The sequence below is a fragment of the Centroberyx affinis genome, unplaced genomic scaffold, assembly GCF_046629955.1.
Source record: "Centroberyx affinis isolate AG114_WGS23_722 - 3 ecotype Tasmania unplaced genomic scaffold, CSIRO-AGI_Caff_v1 ptg001857l_1, whole genome shotgun sequence".
Classification (NCBI taxonomy): Eukaryota; Metazoa; Chordata; class Actinopteri; order Beryciformes; family Berycidae; genus Centroberyx; species Centroberyx affinis.
In genome coordinates, this window is record NW_027280235.1 from 5,428 (window position 1) to 14,298 (window position 8,871).

Below are 8,871 nucleotides of genomic sequence, written 5' to 3' on the forward strand. Positions count from 1 at the left end.
TGAAATAGATCTGCAGCGTTTTTTTAGTCATGACCCTTAAACAAACCGCACATTAAAGAATAACTATGATGTTACTAATTGCCTGATAATATTATGTACGCACTGCATTGCCTGGACACACATCTTTTTATTACTCATTACTGTAAAACCTTGAAACATGAAAAGACTTGTCCAACACTGGGGAAAACATGTTCCTATAGATATGCTATTGGGGAATTGGTTTCAATCTGAATTGCAAATGATTGTTAATAAAGGGGAAGCATTTAATGATTTCTGCTGAGAAGGGTGATGTCATCTCTGTCCTCCCCCGTAAAATCAACCGCAAATTCTGATTGTAAAAGCTGCTAACAGATAACAGCAGAGCACATAACCTTCAACATATCAGTGTAGAGGGGATGTAGCTCAGTGGTAGAGCGCATGCTTCGCATGTATGAGGTCCTGGGTTCAATCCCCAGCATCTCCACTTCTTGTGTCCTGTAGAATAAACATACTGCTTAAGATGCTACATTCACTAACTGGAGTAGGATTCTCCAAATCATGGTATGGTAGGGATGGTATATAGTATATGCAATGTATTTGTACTTGTTGTTAGCTCAATTTGACCCATATTGTGCTCTTCCTTAAACAGACAGAAAACACAAAGACATATTCTGGAGCTGGGGAGATGAAGTAGATGGAAAGAGGGTAGTTGTGTGTGGAGGGAGGAGTGGCGATACTAAAGAAATTGATAGCATGAGGAGAGAGAGAACGAGTTAATTTGGTGCTTAGAAGAACAAATAAATGGATGAAGGGAGGAAAGAGGGGGCTAGATGGGTGGGAGGGTGGATAGGTGCTAGTGTGCAAAGCTACTACCATCCACTGAATGCATTAGCCTTCATAGTAATTAAATGAATACTAGATACACAGAAAAGAAGAGCAAGGAGCACGTCTATCAAAGTTATTGGGTTCTTTGAAAAGCCTGTTAAACTGAACAGTCGGTAGAAATCCAACAAAGAAGATAAACAGCTTTGTTTGTGGTAAGTTCCCAATAAATGAATGGATATAACAATTCCTGCTACGAAGGCTCCCTCATGCATGTATGAGGTCCTGGGTTCAATCCCCAGCGTCTCCACTCCTTATACAAAAGGTAAGGCATGCTTTCCAATGGGACAGCCTAAACTACTAAATACACATACTGAATTCACACCGTTCAAAGGTGTTTTGGGTGAAATGGAAAACCAAATAGAATGTGAATAAAGAACCTAGCAGCTCCTCCAAGGTGAAAGAGTCTTAAAGAACCTAGAGTAGCTTATGTTTCTCATTCATGATTCATGATTCACAGTAATGTGAAACAGGTGAGTTTTGTGTAATGCCATTTGATCTCCATCTATATCCCTCTATCTCTATCTCCATAGCATGTATCTCCTTCAACCCCCCTCTCCTCGTTTGTCCCTCTGAGACCTTTCCCTAAGCACACAGAAAACAGAGGGATAGATGGAAATAGAGGGGTGAAGGAGCTGAAGAGAAGGGGGTTGAGACCGAAGAAAGAGGTAGAAGGAGAGAGCGAGGGGTGGGGGATGGAAGGAGTAGAGAGAGAGAGAAGGGGGTCATTCGGTTCTTATGAAGAGAAGAGGGGATGTTAGGTTATGCCTGCAAAGAACGCACCAACAGCAGGTCTATTAATAAAAGACATGCTTCAATAATCAGCACATGAATATGGATTCATCATTTCATCACCGGGGGGAAACCGGGTTCACGGAGGGAGAGAGGGATAAATCCAGCTGGGTATATGTGCAATTCACGAAAACAGGGATGGAGGGAAGAAATTCAGAGGGAATAGAGGAGGGAAAGAAGGAGTGACGGGAGGGAGGAGGAGGAGGAGAGTGGCATCTGTCCCTCCCAAACATCTGCTGACTGATCAGTGGGACACTTTGCTCCTGGGGAGGTTAGAGAGAGGTGAGGAGAGGAAGAGGAGAGGTGAGGAGGAGGAGGAGAGAGAGGAGAGGAAAGGAGAGGAGAGGAGAGGTGTTGAAGAGAGCATAGAGAGCAGATAAATAATCAGTGCTTTAAATATGTGACTAGAGGAAATATTATGGAATGGTGAGTCCCCTTTTAGAAAAAGGGTTCATCCCTCATGAGGAAGAGTTAGGGAGGCAGATGGTTAGAAAGAGAGACAGAGCGGACTCTCACTCCATATCTCACGCTCTAACATCTCTCGCCCTCCTGTGACTGTGTGTGTGTGTGTGTGTGTGTGTGTGTGTGTGAGTAGTGTGTGTGAGAGAGGGAGAGAGCAAGAGATGAGAGCGAGAGGATTTTACTATCTGGATCTCATTAGGAAAAGGATCATCTTTATGGTTAGAGGTTATAGTGTAAAATGAGAATAGGTTAAGGTTAAACACTGAGTGGTGCAGTGTGTGTGTGTGTGTGTGTGTGTGTGTAAGTCTGTGTGTCTGCATGTGTGTAAATCAGTGTATATGCATGTCCTGAAAAAAGAAGCTTTAACTTATTTAAAGGGCCAAAACACACTAAGTGCGCAATATTGATATATTAATCTAATCCTATTAATGTGCTCCAACTGTGATCCATAGTCTCCTATTCCAATCAAATATAACCTGTTATAAGTGTAATTCAACCTTAAAGAGCAATTCCTGTGCTGCCCAAAAATGAATACTACTACCTTTAATCTGTATAAACTGAAGTATTAAAAATCTAAATGCAACATTGACCTGTATTTCTATAATATATTAGAATTATGCATAAACACCAACTATAATCCAACACAACTGAGATAAAAATCCATAGATTATTTGGACAATGTTGTGATTTTTGGAGAACATTGGTTTAAGCATGCATGGACTGTATGCAATAATTGACATACACTGTATGGAATTAAAATACCAGCCAAATGCCATTGCACATACAGTACATGCTTGGCCTTGGCAGGTGTAATGTAAGTCTGGCAGCCAATCAGAGCTAAAGCATTGCACTCTCAACATGATTGACATCTAAAACAAAAGCAAGGAGGAAATGTATCACGGCCTGTAGAAACCAGTTCAGACATTCAGCTGCAGCTGAAATAAAAATGAAAGCGGCTGCTGCGTTTTCCACTGCCATCTGTGATGATATTGAGATTTATGGATCAGACTGCTTTGATTTTCTGGACAAAATCTGGCCATGCAGAAAGCTACTAATGATACATGGGATTGCATTTAACACCAGCTGCCAGGCAAAATCTATGTACCAACATTTGGCTGGTATTAGTGCTACAGGTATACATCCTTGGTAACTCACTGCCTCAACTGAAATGCCTTTGGTCATGGACAACATAGTTAAGAAATCACTGTTGTCTCCAAATGACCTGCTCTTACACTGATAAAGACGAACTTCCAGTACCTGCTGATGTTGGCGATACAATAACTTCACGATGGAGAGAGATTTTTTTCGACACTGTCAGAGAAAATTCATCTTTTTTTCCACTGGGCGTATGAACAGGTAATTTCTCAGCGGTAAATTGAACCTGACATCCACTGGTCGCTGGACAGAGCCCTTGGGCGAAAAAATACCAGCGAATCCCCTCTTGCTGTTCAGAGGGGGGAGAAACATGCTCAAAAATCACCAGGATATGTCAAGAAATATCACATCACTTTATACAGTCCTTCACTTTCCCCATCACTCTGTCTTTCCTCCTGATCTCATTGTCCGCCCCTTCCATTTAAACTTCACTTCTTTTTGCCCCTGCCTGCTCCGGGTATCAGAGGAGTGGTATTTACTACATCAGGGCACTAGGTAGGTAGTCAATCACAGAAATTGACTTTCCTGTAATTGTCTGAATATTCTGGCACTGATTGTACAGTTCAGTGTGATGTGACAAACCCCTTCCATCTGGCACATACAGTTTATAAGGTAAAATAAACCATAAAAAGGGCTTGCATTGCTTTTCTCTCTTCAACCCTTAATTCTGAATTTCAACCACTCAAGGACTGGTCATGGCAAGAGATCAAATTCCATTCATCGTCTATGGAGGAGGGTGAAGAGTGGCAAGAGTGTTGAGCAGCATTGGTCATGGCATGGGCACATCCAACCAGGAAATCAAATAATTTTATCAAAATGTCCTATTTATTCGAAAGAACTGCTGAAATATTAGTAGTAGATAGATGCATTCAGTTAAATTATACACTGAACATCTTCCTGATACTGAGTAGCAGTTCCTTTTGCACAATCCACATCTCAATTGTCTCAAATCTTCAAATCTCTAACTCATCTGCTTCTCTTTATCGACATCTCCTCCTTTGTGACTGGTAGAGATTTACTGAGGGGAATCAAGAAAGGATAATGGCTTTTACCTGCATTCACCTCATCAGTGTACTAAAAGATCTGATACATGAAGCCTAGGAAAATGTTTTGTCTGCCCATGTGCATTTGGAATCCAATTACAGGCAAAGGAAAGCGGATAGCGGCAACCGATCCTCTCCTGGGTCAAATTCAACATCGCTCTCCTTCAACTATACACTGTTCTGTCTTCCACTCCCCCATTCCTCTCTATACGTCTTCATCCCTTCCTCCGTCTCTCCTTCCAACATGGAGTCTCTCCCATGCTTCTCCTTTGAGCTCCTTCAATTCCCAGAAGACGGACTAAAGCAACCGGGGTTTGGGGGGATGGGGTGCCGGTGCTGCTGGTGATGGTGATGGGGGATGGAGGAGAGTGCAAAGAATAGCGTTCCCAGAATCTCGACACCCACACACCCGCGCATGGACTTACAGGCACACACGACAACCAGCTTGATACCTCTATCCGTTGGCACACACACACATACACACACACACACACACACACACACACCAGCCTGGTGCCAGTCTCTCCACCCATTCCCCAAACCCCCTCCGAGGGCCCTGCGTGATTTAATTGGCGTAATTATATTTGCATAAGACTGGCCCGTTTCAACTAGCACCCCACACGCTTACACACACACACACACACACACACACACACCTCTCACAAGTTTTAATAGGCAGGATAATTGAATACGGTTCTCCCAGTAGTGCCCCGAAGGGTCTATCTCTATATTCTGAAAATGATCAGCGCTCCATACGTTTACTTAGATAAATAGTACAGGATTTGCCACTAGCTGAGCTGCTGTGTTAATTATAGACTTCAAAGGTTAATGACATTTTTGGTCTTCGTTTTACAGCTGATTAAGGGAGGTGCAACAGTTCGATGTTATCGCCCCACGACAACAAAAAGGTACGCTGTTGTACCTTTTTCTGTTCGGAGAGCGAGTACGAATCCACACATCTGATGAAAAAGCTTGTTAATGAAAATGAGCAAAAATAATGAGCGGTGAAGAAGACTTGAAGAGGAAATCAACGTGACATTTCCCCAAGTGTAATTTTTTTCCTAATTATTGAGTGAGGTTACGGCTTAATATGTGAACACGGAGTGAACGTCTCCTTGTTCAGGCTGAGCAACAACAGGGGCAACATAATTACCAGCCAGGCAATGCAGTTGCAGATGCCGATTAAAATAGTTACAAGAGACCTTTAGTTGTTATTACAGCAGCAGGAGCTGGAGGAAGCCTTGAGGTGGCTAATTAAAATAAGAATTTCTCCCTTAAGATGATTTCTATATCATATCACAAAAATATTGTTTCTTTGTATGCCTTAAGTCATCGCTCCACACCCCAAAATCATCTGTGTAGCCTCATGCATGGCTGCATTTCCCAGTATGAGTTCTAGTACATGTTATCCAATTTAAAGGTTGAGTGGAATCATCAATGAACATAATGTAATAAGTTTAAACATACAGTGGTGTTAAAGGTTGATTAGTGTAATGCAATCAGTTTTGCAGTGACTGTAGCTTGCATGAATAGATGGTAATTTTACCAGTGTGTTTTCTTATCAAGGATACGCTCTCAAGCCTATCAAGACACTGTCGGGTGAAACCTTTGTATCTCCAAAATGTCATCTTTTCAGCAATTAAGAGAAACAGTCTTGCTTTTAGCTTGATGGCAGTGCATTTCTGACATTATCCAGTGGGTTTTGAAAGCGTTTCAGCGGCCCAAGAGGTCGGAGCCTGTAGAGGAGCATGTAAGTTGAAGTGAAAAACATGAAAATCAGCTAAATTGGAGTTACAAGGTTTTCACAGGACAACAGTGTTATGCTCTCTACCACTGAATTCTCTACCAGTGATGAATGTAAAACATTTAAAAGGCTTCAGCTGACTGCCGCTTTGAATTTTACAATTGAAAGATCTCAGCTTTGAAAATTTCCCTCCATGACTTTTCCTAGACGCGCTTTCTGTACAAACCATGTTGATCGATATTCAAAGTCACCCAATGAAATAGTGATCATAATTCTATCTAACCTCTGCAATTGATGGCTTTTGGTCCCTCTATTAGATCCATTGACCTTTCTAGTGTTAAACGTTGGGGCATCCTGTTGGCTCAAAGTACTACGCTTGCGGTCTGAACCCGGCGTAAGAGAGACTCCATGTATCAGCAATGCTGTGGGTTCAAATCTGGCACACTACTTTGTCAATGTCATTCTCTCTCTCTCTCCCATCTTCTCCCCACTGTATGCTAATATTTCATATTGCACGCTTGCTTCCATATTACTTATAATGCAATGAAATGCCTTAAGAATACTCTTGAAAGATGTAACCACATTTTTTTTTGACACAAATTGCTTTTAAATGAACTCCTATTCTTTCTTATAACACAATGAAATGCCTTTAAAATAATCTTTAAAAAAGAAAAAGATGGGACCACATTTTTTTGGTCAAAAATCGTTTTAAAATGAGCTCCTATTATATGTGACTGGCAATTTTACATAATGCACTGTTGCATTTTTTAGGCTTTTTTTTATTCAAAGGCCACAGGAACCCTCTTCCTTTTGCTTTGTTAACCATATCTCCCTTCCCCCTCTCTCTCTTTCTCTCTCTCTCTTTCATTTATGAACTCACCTCACCTACGCTATCCATCCCCCCCTCCCCTCCTCCTCCTCCTCCTCCCTCTTCTCCACACACACACCGAACCCCTCGCCTAAAAATGAAATCTGATTTTCTCTCCCTCTCTCTCTCTCTCTCTCTCTCTCTCTCTCTATCTCTCTCACTCTCTCTCTCTCTCTTTCTGGATGAGGGTCTCTGGGTCTTTTGTTCATCCACCCGCTCATGTGGCCTCCTGCCGTTGCCATGGCAACCGCGTGTATACATACTGTTGCTCCAGGAGAGGAAGGGATGCAGAGAGATGAGAGGGAGAGAGAAAAGAGAGGGAGTCAGAAACCGGGGGGAGATAGAAAGAGAATGAGAAGGAATATGGGGCCAAAAATGATGGAAGAGAGATGGAGAGAGGGAGAGAAAAGGAGGGGAAGGAAGGGCTAGATAGCTTGAGAGGAGTACAGGAGAAAGCAGAAGGGGAGAGAGAAATGACAGATAGACTTGGAGGGAGTGGAGGAATGAGGAAAAAAAGAGACAGATAGCCTTTTCCAGGGAATAACTACTACTGCAGCAGGAATATTGTTTTCCCAGTTCAGATTATCCTCAGCGGAATGAAATCAACCACTGATACCGACCCCAAAATACAATTATATACGCTTTACTCAGCATCTCTTCATTATTAATCTATTTGTTTTGTTTGAAGATAATTGAATTTTTCAGAAACGCAGCAATATTTTTTATCTATTCTACTGTCTTGTACTCCATATCAGTAAGTTTGTAATACATGAATTTGAGCTTATTGTGCTGCAGTTGCACTTATTGCAAGATGTTCTGGATATGAGCATCAGCAAAATGGCTAAAATGTAAAATGTACTGCAGTGCAAATGTATATATTGTTGGTATAATGGATATTTGAGTTGGTTTCTGCCAATAGGCCTTTTATTCATTTGCACTTTCATTGATTATTCACTGAGTTTGGATACACTGACATTAGAGAACGCAAAACCACTGCAGAGATTTCTCAGTCGTAAGTACTTTCTGCATAGGGACTTGTAACTTAGTTATATAGTCTAATTACACCATAATTACATAATTACAGAAATGAGGGGACAGGAGGGGAGGGAGACATTTTACATTCACGTTTTCAGCTTTAAGCTAACTCAGAAAATAAGCCCAAACAGTAGCATAAGTCAACATTCATGTAATTGCACAATTGCCTCATAATAAAGAGGGACAAGGGACAATAATGTGACACTAAGGAGAGGATAGAACGGTTGTTTTTAAAGATTATTTCCAAGGTATCTCTGCTTTATTAGATGGTGTACAGAAGAGAGAGAGAGAGAACGACAGAGAGAGAGAGAGAGAGAGAGAGAGAGAGAGAGAGAATACATGTGGGGGAGGAATGGAAGCAAATAAAGGTCACAAGATGGATTCAAACCTATGACAACTGTGAGTACATGATATACACTAGAACATCTTATTTATGAAAAAAAAAATGAAGAAATGGCAGGTAACATAAAAATACAAAAGTAAAGAAAATGGGAGGATGGTAATACAGAGAAATAACTGGTGAATCAGGGAGGAGAAAGAAGGAGAGCTGACATAAACGGAGAAATTGAGAATGTGAAAGACAGATAGATACCAGTAGCATCTTCCTCCACCCAGTTGTCCCGGTTTGCTGTATTAGAGGCCCTGTAAGAATCCAAACCCTGCAGACAAGCAGCCATCTGCCATCTTGGCTCCAATCCAGCGCTGCTCTGTGGAGCCAAGATGGCGCACAGTCACAGTCAAAAGAATTAAATATAGCCTAACACTCATGATAGAAGAGGACATTTTTTATAACGTATCAAGACAACACACTGCCAAAAGCCCAAGTAACGGGACATATTTCTTTGCTGTTGACTCATGTATAGTGAGAAAAGTAAAGTATTTCAGTGGGGCCAAAGTACCCATTGGTTATA

At 41.5% G+C, this 8,871-nt stretch overlaps 1 non-coding gene across 1 annotated transcript; it reads left to right on the plus strand.

The window, feature by feature from the left end:
• The first annotated feature begins 391 nt into the window (after positions 1–391).
• Positions 392–463, plus strand: trnaa-cgc (transfer RNA alanine (anticodon CGC)). The gene has a single exon. It is a non-coding gene; the product is annotated as a tRNA-Ala (tRNA).
• Positions 464–8,871: the final 8,408 nt, after the last annotated feature.